Here is a 15,204-nt window from a genome sequence, read left to right as displayed (position 1 = left end):
TTTTTAAAGATTTCAGAAAATCAAGAGGCATACAATTAATTAGGGATTTAGAGTGGTCAAATTTCTAGCCTCGTTTATCCTTTTAAAACCTGTCTTATAGATTATCTGCTTTTTTCCTACTTTGATTTATTTCTATGGTATCTTATTTATAAAAGTTTACCTAAAGAAAAATACATACTGTTTAGTATCTTTTTTATTCCCTATCTGACCAAAGCTTACATTGTTAAGTAAGAAAGTAAATGTACTTATTCTGTTATGAGCCGTCTTAATTATGATTAAGGTTTCTCAGGGGCATTACACCCAGGGAGAGCACATCTACAAATGGCTCTTGCATAGTATGTTCTGAGGGAGGCTCCGGAACTGTCTCCCACATTGGTCTGCTGTGGCACCAACCTTTCCCCCACCTACCAAGAAATCACACCATCTGACTCAGTCTACGCCTATGACTTATGTAATAAATGTGCTATCTGCTATTCGAATGTACGTGCTATGTGGGCTGAGAGGAGAAGGCCCTAGAATCACTACTACCCTGTTCACATTCACATGTATTGTCAAATTCAATCACTGCCTCACTAAGAGACACGAAGTTCTCTTTCCACTCTGTAGAGCAGACCCAGGAGTAAAGGGGCCTGTCCAATGCTGATGGCAAAATTGGGATGAGAAGCCAAGTGGCGTGCCTTCCGTATCTGAGCTTCTTAAGCATTGCTTATGACAGAGCTGTACTCAACAAAGGCAAACTGGCTTTGCAAAGATAATTCAGAGGGGGCTTCAAAAAGAGTAAGTAGACCATGGCATGAAAGTAGGGGCCAAGATAAATACTTGACAACAGACTAAAGAAGCTATTACATACCACTTCAAGAAAAAGTTTGAGGACTACTGAATAATTAAGATAAGGGCAAGCTCTTGCATGGTCAGTGCTTACCCTTAATGCGGTGGTGCTTTTAAGCCCAACATTTGCTTTTTACTTGAATTATCAATTCATTGTAATAGGTTTTCATTATTTTAACATTTTCATCACCAAATATTTTATCGTCACCAACTTCCCATCATGAACTTCGTATTAAATATTTTATTCTACTAAATTTGTTTTAATGAAATGATAACTAATTATCTCAATCTTTGATAAGATGGATATCAAAGAATCAGCATGAAAAAATCATGATGTTGATGAAAATTAATTAAAGGCAAAGAAATATATATTAGCGATCTTTGTCATAAATAAATATATAATTCATAAGGTCTTTTTAAAATATTTTTTAAATGGCATAATTTCCACTATTACTTTCTAGAGACCTGAGGCATGTAAGTTCTGCATATTTGGAACTTCAAAACAGTGGCTCTCTTTCTACATTATTAGATTCCAGTTGCAAGAAATTCTGTTTGTTCTTATGGTGTATTGTTTTTCCTTAGCTAATAAGAGAATAAAACCTATTTCTCCATTTGGCAGTAATGTGGGTTAGAATATAGGGTAAACCTTGTTAAAAACGGAATTAATCCCCAGGCCCTTTTAATGAAATTTTGTTTATTATGCTAAAGTACAAAAGACAGAGAAAGCTTTTATAAAATGTAAGTATATTTTAGTGCTCATTCATTTAAATTTGTTTATTTCAGTTATTTCCTTGCCACAGCATTTGTGACAACTTATTTTTGTCATTGGCTGTCCTCACTTATTCCTGGTTTGCATCATGATATTGAAATCTTTTATTTCACTGGAAATTATCTTCTAAAACTTTAAAATGAAAGTTAATCCAAAATAATCAGTTATAACTGCATTGTTTCACATAGGTTAAAATTCAGGGAAAACATTTGAGGTAATAATAATTAGGAACTAACACAGCATCCAAAATGGTATTTTCATGGAAAATCCAAATCAAAATCCAATATAAATCCTGATTAAAACTTAACCAAGCAAAACACTGCAGATTACCTGGATTCCAATTAAATGTGACAAATGAGTACTTGACAGGTTTCAATTCCAATTCTATTTATGTCAGAATGATCCATTAATATCGAAGATGAAATTACCAGAATTCAAGCAATACAATTGCATTTTATGGCTAGATGAATAGTCTGAAAACTTAGACCCAATAAAACTCTTATTCAAATGTCAACTGTTACATTTAGATCACTCGAAGTGAGTCATATTACCTATAGATCAGGGCTAACATCATCACAGCTTGCAGATGACAAACAGTTACATAAACTGTGAATTTCAAGTGTCAGTCACATAAATATAAGGGAAAAACAGTTACATTATTATGGCCTTTACTGTTGATAGTACTTAAAATTTGGTTATAATAAAGAACTAAAAACCTTCTTTTAGAAATGTTTCAAAGTAAACTTTCTATTCTGTTAAGAAGCTCACCTGTTAAGTTTTCCATGACATGTATACTTCCTAAAAAGTAACCAATATGTATGTGTTTGTCATATATAATCATGTCTTAATTATTCATCCATCATTTCTTTCTTATTTTAAAGGTGTTGAATCCCCATAAACTTACAAAACAAAAAATAACATTAAAATGTGATTATAATGCCAGTGGTATAAAGTCTTTTCTGTTAATATAGCTGTCATCCAAAAAATAGAGGCTTATTATACACTGTGCTGTTTACAGTAAGAATGAGCACTTTCTAAAACAGAAATAAAAGTATATGTTATCATCAAAAGGCAATCTTAGATGTAGTAATACCCCTAAATTAAATTAATCTTGTCTACCTAGGTATGTATTTATAAATATATAAATACATATATATATATTTTTAATTTAACTTTTATTTTTGTCCAAAGACTTTTAAACATACCTGCCTTAAATATGTATTTATAAGCATTGCAGTTAATACCACAATTTTATACTCATTTAAAAAGTTACTGAAGAAAGTTAATTCTTTAAAAGCACAGCAGACTCCCATCCACATAAGCACACACCACCATACACACAGATAAGCATGCCTTCATAGCCATGTGGCAAAATGCCGTTTTAACTCTGGATAATGAATCAAGAGGGACATCAGTCATCAGACTCTGAGATCATATCTTCTCACCCAATAACAATGTGGATAAATAATTATTTAGCATGATTTAACTTAGCAATACTTTCTCTTGAGGTCATTCATGATATATATATATATATATATATATATATATATATATATGTATTACTTTCAAATGTTGGATTTTAATATTCATAGATAAACTTCCAGAAAAAAATCAGTCTTTCTCCTGCATTAATATGCTATATTTGCTTATAACCCTGAAGAAACTGGTATAAAACAAAAAGTTAGAATGTCTTATTTCACATAGGGGTTGAGATGTTGAAAGACATAAATCCATTTTGAGTTTTTCACTAGAGATAAAAAGTATGTGATTCCCCTTCCTTTCTCTCTACATAGCCACATCTCTTTTTAAATTTGAAAGAATAATGAAGTTAGGAAGAATTTTACTATTCCATTATTTGACATAAACCCATTCCTTAGGCATTTACTTACAACTTGAAATCCAGAATATAAATAAGTGAATCATCTTAGGGAACATAACAAACAAATATGAAAAATTTTACAAATGCTATTTTCAATCTAAATTTATAACTTAAAGGAAATATATATAAGGCCAATTGTAATTATGGAATTACCTCGCAACAGGGTAAGAATATGAAGTATTATGATTTGTTTTCTTTCCTTTCTCTCATGTAAAAAGGAGAAAAAACCTTATATTTAAATGAGAGGAAAAATCGAATACTATTTACTGTATACTATGAAGAACAAGATAGTACTGTTCTCCTTTGACTCTAATTCAGTGATCACTCAAAAGGAGAGGTTTGAAAATACTTTTCTAAATATCTAGGAAAAGAAAAAGTGGAGCAAGGTGTGTTTATTGTCATTTCCTTTCACTAAGAATGTATAATTATAATTGAAGAAATAGTTGCATGACAAAAATGAATAGAAGAAAATAATCAGACAAGTCTTTTTTCAGTTGCTATTGTTTAGGAATTGTGCACTTATTTAGTTTTTTTTTTCACAGTGGGCCCTACTCTGATTTATTTATGAGTATGTTTACTTCTGACAGGCTGTTTTTAAATGATGGTGGAATTTGGGTGAATTTTATCTATATGGTTATGTCCCTTTATTTGGCATTTCTGTATTTTATCAAATATTTCTTATTTAAGATAAAACAGTTTTAGTGTCAGCTATTTTAGTTTGATTTTAGACTGACCTTCACGAGTCTACTTATTGCGGCTCACTAGCGTGATTATGTGTGTGGATGTTGTGTTTGCCCCTACCATTTTCCATATGCTCTGCCTCACCAACACTGCCATCCGGCGTGGTCCTTTCATAGTTGTCCTCTGGGAGTGGAAGGGCACCCAGTCTTGGCCCTGATGAACTCTTACTGCTTGGTGTTTCTGACTCCTCCAGCCCGCTGTCATAGCAACTCTGCAGTGACCCCTGATGTGGGTCCTGAGGCTGACTCACAACAGAAAACGTCACTCTACGAAATGGCTGTAAAAGAAAAGATTCTGAATGTCACTAAGATATAAGATGGTAAAATATCTTATTAAAAAATACATAAATTACATACATTAAGGTCTACTGACAACCAGTTCAATACAAAATAGTTAGATATGTTGAAATCTATTTGGTTAACTCTGTATTATCTACGGCATTGCTGGGAGCTTAGATTTTATATGGAAAAACTGAAAATTCCCTTTCAGAAAGAGAGATAAAAAAATTGCAATTTCACTAAAACATACATTTAAATATGATATGTTAGTAGCACATATTCAACCTTTTCCTATTCTGTAGTCTTCACTTCAGATATGCTTGTCACAAATAGACTCTAAAAAAACAAGGGTCAGTGATTTGTGAAGGCAATAAATATTGAATTAATCCATTGTAAGAAGACTCCGTTTTTAAATACTTTGTCCATATGATACAATCCTTTAAAACCAAATGTGTTGGCAGTTGACTTAAGCTATTAAAAATACAGCTGACAAATAGAAATTTAGATGCAGTGCTAGGAAATTGAAATATATTATTACTTCAGTCCTATAAAAATATGACCTACTGACTTGAAATTGTAAGGATCCCATTAAAATAATAGATAAAACTTTCCTTAAGCAATGAGTAGAAAATAAACTATAAAGTTTAATGGTATGTGCTATTATTGTTTGTAGTTCAGTCCCAAAAAGGTAAAATCATACACAGTCTTTAATTTGTATTTCAAAAATGCTGCAAAACTTTGCCTAATTGAACCCCACGATTTATTATGCTACTAATAATGAACTGAAGATTTACTATGGAATTTGCAAATTATCTTAATTAACCACAAAATAAAATAATAACAAAATTTAGCTCATTAAAAGAACAAACTAATGCCCTGTATTGACAGTGCTACATACAAATAATAATTTGGAAAAACAGTATAAAAATGTTCTGTAATTTCGATCTAAGATTATTCTGGACAATAGTTGTACCCATTAAGCTCTTATATGAATTTCAAAGTGGCACAAGTGTACATATTTTTAAAGTTACAGCTCAGACTGGTTCTTTTTACTACAAAGTATAAAATTAACATTGCTAGAAAACTGTGGAATTCACACCTTTATAACTTGAATGCTCATGATACAAATTATTAATCACAATCTAGGTCAGCAGAATTTTAGAAATATTAAAGATCATCTGCACATGGTAGATTATTAATGGGAAAGCTAAGGGTGTAACAGAGGGAATGGCCTGAAAAAGGGCAAAATGTATTACCAGTCATCTCTTTAATCCCCCCCCAACGCCATTTTTTGGAGATTAAACCCGGCATCCCTGCCTGAAGCCAGTAATCAGAGGGGCAGGGGAGTCTCTTTTGTTTTTTGTACCACAGGAGATGGCTCTATAGAATTGTCTGGGCAGAAGTCACAAGATTGTCTTCACCAGAGATGCTACAATTAAATAACAATAGCCCCAAGCTGAAAATTCCCTTTAAAAGCTCTGTATTTCTGCTTATATTATAGTTAGGACAATAGTTTTTTTCTAAGATGAGAGTCTACCACGATCCTCATTTGCCAGCCAATTAATAAACTTCTCTTTCCTTCTCCTCAAGCCACTTGTCCTCATTCTTTTGATGTGGACCTGGGGACAAGTGCTGAACTTTTGGTAACAGAATCTGGCATCCCTGGGTGGGCCCATCAGTGCCCCGGTGGGACAGTAGCCTGCGACTGCTGGAAGAGGTGAGGAGCAGCCCCAGGTCAAGCTATGGGTAGGAGCACCACCTTTTCTATAAGAGTGAGGGTCCTCCCCACCAGCTGTCAGAGCCTGATTAGCTCTGGGGAACTGCCATCTCTCTTCTCCAAATTAGACACAGCTCCAACCAGCTTTAACTTTGTTGAGGAAAAGCAAATGGATTTGGGAAATGTTTCGATGCTGTGGCTATTTGTGTGTAAATTCCCCCATGCATGCTGAGACCCTTGATTCCACCCATTTGGGGAAGATTTTCAGAACTTCCTGCTCTGTGGCAGGGCATTTTGTTTGGATTTGTTTGGAGGCACCGTTTGGGGGTGGAAATCATGGTTGACTAGAACTAGGGAACCTGAGAGATTCATCCCCTTTTGGATTTGGAGCTCATTTGTACAGTTCCCAGGGAACCTAGGGTATTCATTCACTTTTGGATTAGGAGATGTTGGTTCTCATTTGAGAGAATTTGGTTCTCATTTGTGTGATTCCCATTTGTTGCAAGGCCTTGGCATTATTTTTTTCATTGTCTGTGTCTGTGGTTTGTGAGTCTTGTTGCAACACAGGGAGGCTCTATTCCGTCTGAAAGCCTCTTGGGGAAAATCTTGGCTGAATGGCCAACTTATAGCTATAAGTCTATGTCTAAAAGAGAAAAGTGTTATTGTAATCCAATGTACATGCTGGGGTGTTAGGAGAATTGGCTGTTGAATGAAACCTTGAATTATTATACTATCTTACAACTGAAATTATTTTGTCAAATGTCAGGTAAATGGGGAAAAAATCACATATGCAACCAGGTTGGATCACATGAACCCTTTACCCATTGCGCAGACCACTGCAGGCTTTTGGGATGCTTTGTTTTAGGTGGACAGTAGGATTCCCCTGGTCTGCACTAGTTCTAAGTCAGCAGCTAGGTACCCACCAAGGCTAGGTGCCTAGCAGAACTGTTGTGCAGGGGGCACACCCAATGGGGATGGGCTAGTATGTGTGGCCCACAGCCCAGCAGTTTGTGGTGAGGGGGGAATGAAGCATGGCAAGGAGGGAACACCTGCCGCCCAACTGACCTACCATGGGCATGCATGTGAGGTTGCAGGACAGTGCCGATGCCCACCTGGGTCCCCCGGGGGCAGCCACGATGTCTGCTGCAGCTAGGGCAATCCCTGGGAAAGGCCCGGCTCATGACCAGAGTCACCATCTTGGCATCGTGAGAGGGGCCATGGACAGTGTGACTGGAATCAATTCTTCAGTCCCACACCCACTAGGTTATGACTCAGAAGTAGGAATGGTCTCTCCTTCTAAAACTAGGCTGGGCAATTTCCATTAGGGCAATGTCAGATGGGGTCTTGAATGTGCAAAGACAGCTGGCAGGGTCATTTGAGACAGTCAAAAGGAAAGAGCGGAAAAAGTTGCCACAGATCGATATACAATCAGTGTGCTTTTTGTAAGAAAGGACATTGGAAAGAACATTGCCCCAAATTGCAAAGGGCTCTAGGTAACAAGAATCCCCCAGGAGAGCAAATGGTTTCTTTTCAAGTCCAGGACTCAGGAGATGAAGGAGGGGGCCTGCTGTTTGCAAATCTGTCCCATTGCAGGTTCTGCAAGTCCCCTGCTAAGCCCTCCCCAAACAGGGCAGGAGAGCCTTTTTTAAACCCCTGAGGCAACACAGTCCAGCAGCACTTGAGGCCACTCTAGTCCCAAGTGGCTCCAATCCAAATATTCCCCAAGGGAGCCCCAGTTGAAATTGACAGTGGGGATTCAATTAGTTCCAAGTCATGTAGGCAGATGTGGGCCAGGCAGTGGTGAGGTGGCCATGAGCAAGCGGCAGCTGAGGAACTTGCCACAGCAGGCCAAGGAGGCGGACCCTGGAAAGTTGCAGCCAGAGCTGGAACTTCTCCTACTACCGCCTCCACCGCCAAATCTGGCAGACCTGGGTGAGCAGCAGGAGAGCTGGGAGCTGTTCCAGAAGTGGCAGAAGCTCACCTCTAAGAGTGCCGCCAAGCTCCTGCTAGACGAATACCAGGACCTGGTGAAGCATGCCAGAGACTGCCACTGTGGAGCAATTCACTTTGAAGTCTGGGCCTCAGCAGACAGGCACATTGTTGCAGCATTTGCAAGAAGAAAGCTACCAAAAGTGAGTAAGGCTGTATAGGCCAACAGGACCCCAGGATGTGAAGAAAGAATTTAAATTCCCCATACCAATGAGGATAGATTCATGAAGGATCTAGGTGCCATTAGTGATATCATCCAAGTAACATGAATGGCACTCAGTCACATTTGAATGGCAGGATCTTGGGGCTAGAGTGGCCTCAGGGTGCTACTGGACTGTGTTGCCGCAGGGGTTTAAAGAAGGATCTCCTGCCTTGTTCGGTGAGGGCTGAGCCGGGGACTTGCAGAACCTGCAATTGGACAGATTTGCAATCTGTAAATCCCAGATTTACTTATCTGGGATTCCAAATTAGCAAGGGAACCCATGACAACTGCATGGGTTCCTAAGAATGGCAGGGTTCTGTGGCATCTGGATCCCAAACTTTGGACTAATAGCAAAGCCCTTGTATGAGGTCCTTAAAGGGGTGGATGTGGAGCCCCAATCTGGACCACAGACTGTCACAATGCCTTTGAAAAACAAAAGCAGAGTTTGGGGGCTGCCTGACTGGCAGACAGAATTTAAAGGATACATTCATGAAAAACAACAAATTAGCCTTAGATTAGTACTAATGCTGGGAGACATCCTACGGCCAGTGGCATACTTGCGAAAGCAACTAGACAATGCTGGGAGAGGAAGGCCTCGTTACCTCTGGGGCAGTAGCAGCTACTTGAGATTTGTTATTAAAGACTGTGTCTACTCTTAGTCCTGCCATCCTATTACCAGCTGAAGAAAATGAGCCTTTACAGCATGACTGTTCAGAGGTTCTAGAAGCTACCTATTCTAGCAGGATGGATCTGTGTACGCTCATGGTGCCATTTGGAAGGAAAGGGGGCTCCAGATGGCAGGAAATAAGGCCTTGGTTCCGCCCCTTATGAGGCACCTACAGGAATGCACACATTATGGGTGTGATACCTTAATGGATTTGGTGGGATCTCATTTAAAAGGACTCCGTTTGACAAATAACTCAGAGACGCCCTTTATGTGCTCAAAACACCTGCTGCACAGGAAACCCAACGTATGGGGACCCTCCATTTTGATGATTGGCAAATTGATTTCACTCAGACTCCTAAACTTGTATCAGTAGATACCAATTTGTATTTACCATGCTTTACATTGTGTGTGTGCATTTTATTCTCTTTCTTTCCCCCCCCATTTATCACTCCCGACTGACTGCAAACTATCTGTGACTGTTTGATCTCTTTGGTCTCACCTTGGAAATGAAACCACTGATAGTCTCCTAAAACCACATTTTTCTGAACACAGAAAATACTCAGCAATAGACAGAAGAATGAAATTTTAATGACAATGATGAATTTAGGCAAGAACTCCAAGGGTCATGCAGACATACTACCACTTCGAGACATAGCAATGGGTTAAAATATTCATAAAAAGAGAAACAAGGGTCAAGTGCTATCCTTAATTCTATTTTAATGACTTTCAAATCATCTTTTTGAATCACTCCTCACTAACATAAGAAGAAAGCTCAAAACGAATACAGAAATACATAAATTATACTACTAAATTGAGAAAAGGAAAATAAGAAATTATGAGAAACAGTGCTTCATTTTGATATAAAAGTAGAAAAGAAAGTGGCATTTATTTGAGTGAAAGTGGTAACCTCAGAATCTATGCTTAAATGCTTATTCCACCAAAAGTAATGATAGAATAGCAGAGAAAAGTGATACGCTATGTTTGTAATGAAAAATGTCAAAAATAAACTAATGATTTTTCTACAATATATTATATAATAACTGCTATGAATCTATGCATTTTATTTTTTATTTCCTATCCTGTTTTGACTGTGAATATTTTAATCTTTCATCAATTATTTTAGAAGGAAGAATGTTGTAATTTTAAAATACTAAGATCTATTTATATTTTAACAAATACTTAGATTCATCAATGTTTCCCTTTTGTATAAAAGCTTTTCCATATAAAATTATATCTGAATGAATGAAAACATAATTTACAATAAAAAGCCAAAGTAAAAATTATCACACAATGGACCATAAATATATTCCATGTATCATTTTATCCACATTTTAAAATATTCCATTAGAATTCTATAATGCAATATGAGCATTATATCAGTATTACTTAAAATCTATTTTGATAATTTTGAATAATAAAATTCTTGTGAAAAACTATCTAAGTTGGCAATGTGAACCAAACTAATACAGAATCTTAAATTCTGAAAGATGACCCATTGATGTGAGGGAGCTCAGGAAATTTCACCCCAAAATGTGACTCCTTGGTAGAAAGAATATTTGTAATTAGAGGCCCTTCAAGATCAAAAAGCACTGGAGGGGATTTTCCCTCTATCTGCATAAACTGGATTGACTCATCAAAAGATCAAAGGGGCAATTGACTTCCCTTCCTCTCCCTGTTGTCTCAATATATTGCAGGAAAGAAGATGCCACAAGACCTGGCACAAATCATTTAAATATAATACCTGTCTCCCAGGTTAATTTGATTTACAAAGAGGATCATGTACAAGTCGATCTCTTTCCCCCATCCTTTCATCCTCCCTAGCAACCATTTATTGCCCCTAAATAGAATTACCTAATCTGCTCATCTCTCTCTCCCCTCTAGAAAGCAGGTATAAAAATATCTGGATCTCACTGGGATATTGAGTAATCACTCTGTGATTCTCCCCATGCACATGGTAAATAAACCCTTCTCTTATTAATCTGCCTTAATTGTAAGTTGATCTTTCAGCGAACTTTCAGGGGAAAGGACAATTTCCCCTTACTCCTACAGATGCAAGAGTTAAGATTTAATTCAAATAGTAGATCAGACATACAGAGTTAAAGGGATAAGGAAAGAGAGAGAGTGGGGAGGTGGAGAGAGAGAGAAAGACAGGCAGACAGTTGGGTCTATTGAGAAGATGGTTAGGTTTTATAGCAGAGTTCATGATACAGATTTCATATTATTTACATATTCCAGAAAGATTGACGAAAGCAAAAATGTAAAGCAGTGTATTGACTTTCTGAAAGACAGAATACATTTGCATTATATATGCACTGCCATTTTGTTAATTACTGATACTCTGAAGTAGAATAGTTTAAATGATGATTCTTAAACCTAGATGTGCTTTCCTATCATCCAGAGAACTTGTGAAAAAATGAAATGTCAATACCTGGCCCCAACTTAAACCCAAAGAATCAGAATTCAGGATAGAACCTGGATACAAGTAGTTTTCAAAATTTCCCTAGGTGAGGAAGAGGCGCAGAGAGGAATGACAAATGCTACCATTAGGAAGAACATGGGTTGAGATCAAAGAAAGCTAATCACTCCCAGAAGCCAGCAGGTTCCTGAAGTGTCCATAATGGTTTCCAGGGAGAGAAACTTGGTTCTATCTCGAGACTTAAAAGTACGGTCATACATCATATGTACCCCATAAATATATACAACTGACAAATTTTAAAAAGCGTGGTCATAAGGACAGTTAGTAAACTGAAGCATCTGAACTATGTATTTTTCTGTCTAGTGTGACAATTACTTTGCACCCTGCAAATGCAGACTGGTGTGCATACAAGAAGAGTAAGCAAAAGAGCTTGAGGAAGAGGGTCAGTCTTCCAGCTTTTTGAAAGTGTAAAGACATGCTAGAGACTTAAATAAGTAACACAAGTAGGAGCTCTCAAAGAAAATTATTCTGAAAATTGTGGGTGGGGCATATGTGAGAATTATAAACAAGAGAGAATGGAAATCAAAGAATTTATGTTGGTCAACCATTATCTAATGGAAGGGGCAATGTCGAAGATGTGATCTCACAATTCCTTACTAAAGAGGATGAAGAAGAAATGTTGAAGGCAGAAGATTATGCCAAGAAGGGGTGAAGTATGGAGAAACATTTACCTAGCAGGAGGTGAGGGTGCCAGGAAGTGGCAGTAGTAAGAATGGACAGCAAGGCCACTATAGATCAAGCTCGTGTTGCTGATTTGATTGAGTCATTAATTCACTATACTTGCATTTATCATCTACTCATTATGGTCCAGGGTTTCAAAGATTTCTAACAATGATTCTACACATTTAAGAAACTCAAAGCCTTATAGGTATATAAAAACAGACAAAATATACTGTGATCAAGTTTGCAGTAAATTGAAGGTCTGAAAAAAGATGCTGTGAAACCTACTTGAGAATTTAGGGCAGGCATTAGATAGGAGTGATGTGTGGGTTGAGATCTATAAAAGAAGCTTGATAGATAACATGTATTTGAGGGCCTATTATAGGTTCCATATTTGAGTCCAGAAACAAAGGATTTTTTTTAAAAAAAGGTGGGACGGGAAAAGCAGGCCACTTTTGAAACTCAGGAGTCAAAGAAGCAGTCCATTTCTAGAAACAGAGACAATCCGATATAATCAAAAGCATTGGAAACATCAAGAAGAATGCTGAGTAGCACAAGCCCATTAGATTTACCCCTTAGAAGGTCATTGTAGGTATAAAAGCTCTAAACTCAGGAACAATTGTAGATTAGACCAAAAGAAGGAAAAATAGTCTTGTAAATACATGGAGAAATACAGAAAGTGGGGATGTACCACTAATATTGAAAATATGAATAAAAGAGAGAAATAGAGTAGCCGTGAGAACAAAAAGATTTGTATAAAGAGTTTTATTTATTTATCTATTTATTTTTTGTCTTTCTTCATTGGCACTGAAGAAGCTTTGTTTTACGGTAAATATTTGAAAATATAAGCAAAAAGGGGTCGTCAACACCTTTTGCTTGGCGGGAGAGGGATAAAAGGTATGAGGGGAATTGAAGAGATCAGAGAAGACAGGCAGACTAGAATTAAGAGAGAAATGAAATTTAAAAAGATTACAAATACAAAGTAAACGGTAAAAGCATGTTGAGGAATTTTATGTTCTGGGTGTCTGTGTGTGGGTGTATGTATGTATGTATGTGTGTTTAATGAGTAAAAAGATAAAGCACATTAGAAATGACAGAAAAGAAAAGGATTCTATTTCAAGAAACCCTACAGATTCCCTGGGTGACTCAGACAAGTTAGCTGACCTTCGGTTCTTGTGCCTTATAGGGAATGCAAAATGGAGACGATAATACTTGTCCCTTACTAACTTAAATTCTCTGAGAATTAATGAGATAATTTATAGAAAAAAAGAGCCTTAAGTTCCCTCAAAGACATACTATAAAAGGTAGTACACCTCAGGCCACAACTGTTAACTAGAGCTGTCTCCCATTATGTTTTAGTGTTTTTTTAAAAGAAAATATACAACTGGCCCAGTAGTTCACAAGGCTTATAAAATAGAATTTCTAAAATCCACATGAGATTCCAAACCTAATTATCCTATTAATGTACTGTTTGTATTGTTCTAAATGCAAATTATTCATAAAGCAAAGGTGTACATACAATGACATCCAAATTTTTCAAAAGCTATTTAAATCTACCATTCATTGAACATGAATATTTCTCTATTCCATTATTTTGGAATGCCATTTATTATCTTTCTTTTTATAAGTCTTTTTTTAAATTTCAGAATATCACAGGGGTACATACGTTTTGGTTATGTGTCTTGATTTGTACAGTTTGAGTCAATGTTGTAAGTGTTCCCATCACCCAGATAGTGTGCATTGTACCCTTCAGGTGTGAATTTACCCAACATTTTCTTCCCTGTCCCACCTGCTTGATTTCCAATGAGTTTTACTTCCATATGTGCACATTCAGTGTTGAATGATTAGTTCCAGTTTAACAGGGAGTTCACGTGGTGCTTGTTTTTCCATTCTTATGATACTGCACATAGTAGAATGGGCTCCAGCTCTATCCAGGATAATACAAGAGGTGCTAGATCACCATTGTTTTTTGTGGCTGAGTAGAACTCCATGGTATATATATACCACATTTTATTAATCCACTCGTGTATTGATGGGCACTTGGGTTGTTTCCACATCTTTGCAATTGCGAATTGTGCTGCTATAAACATCTAATTGCAAGTGTAGTCTATTTTTTGTCCCCATTAGGACACATTAGAGACTTTCACTTGAGGACACATCCTCCTGCAGGACTACTCAGAGGTCTTAGAGGTTATAAATATCTGAGTAGTCCCTATAGCAGAGTGTGTTACAAATACAGTCAAAGGTAAACTCCAGATAATATACAATTCCTGGAGCATTGGATATATTAAATACTCGCATCCTCCCTCCAGCTGATGGAGATGCATTAGAGTTGACACTGCTTGAAACTACTGTAGACTTGTAGCCAGCATTCTTCATTCTTTATATAAGTTTATTAACATTATTTCCTGGAAATCTAGAGGCCACATGGTGAATAGGCAAGAGTATTAATGGAGAGGCCGTCTATCTGCTATCCCTGTCTTCTGCTGTTGGGTGGCCTCTTCATACCCTCCCCTCTTCCTAGGAAATATTGGTGAGCCCAAGGGCAAGGATGTGTGATTACAGTGATCATTTCTAAATGAAGTTAATCTCAGGGACTTAAAAAGACAAATATGAGCAAATAAGCAGATTTGTAAAGTTGAATGCTGTGGGGTGTAAAATGCAACATATTCAGTAAATGCATTTGCGTTTGATAGTTTTGCTTTCTGAAAAATAGGAACAGATGCTAAAACTGGCATATTGATGAATTTGGGGTCAAGAGAAAGACCACCTGCTTAGATGAGCAAAGGAGTTAGAATATATCTGGATTATTGAAAGAAGGCTTGTGTTCTAGGTGAGCATTTGATTCATTATTCCTTTTTGTAAAATTGCATCTCCATGATTGATAACGTACAATACCTAACAGTCACCCTAAATCTTGGTAGTCTAACAGCTTTAGAGGTGACATGAGAAGCTCTCACAAGCTCTACTTTACTTCCAAAACATACTAGCAGCCAGA

This window comes from Propithecus coquereli, unplaced genomic scaffold (assembly GCF_000956105.1).
Source record: "Propithecus coquereli isolate 6110/MARCELLA unplaced genomic scaffold, Pcoq_1.0 Scaffold518, whole genome shotgun sequence".
NCBI classification, from domain to species: domain Eukaryota; kingdom Metazoa; phylum Chordata; class Mammalia; order Primates; family Indriidae; genus Propithecus; species Propithecus coquereli.
The sequence above is the reverse complement of the archived record's forward strand: the minus strand, read 5'-3'. Positions refer to the sequence as shown.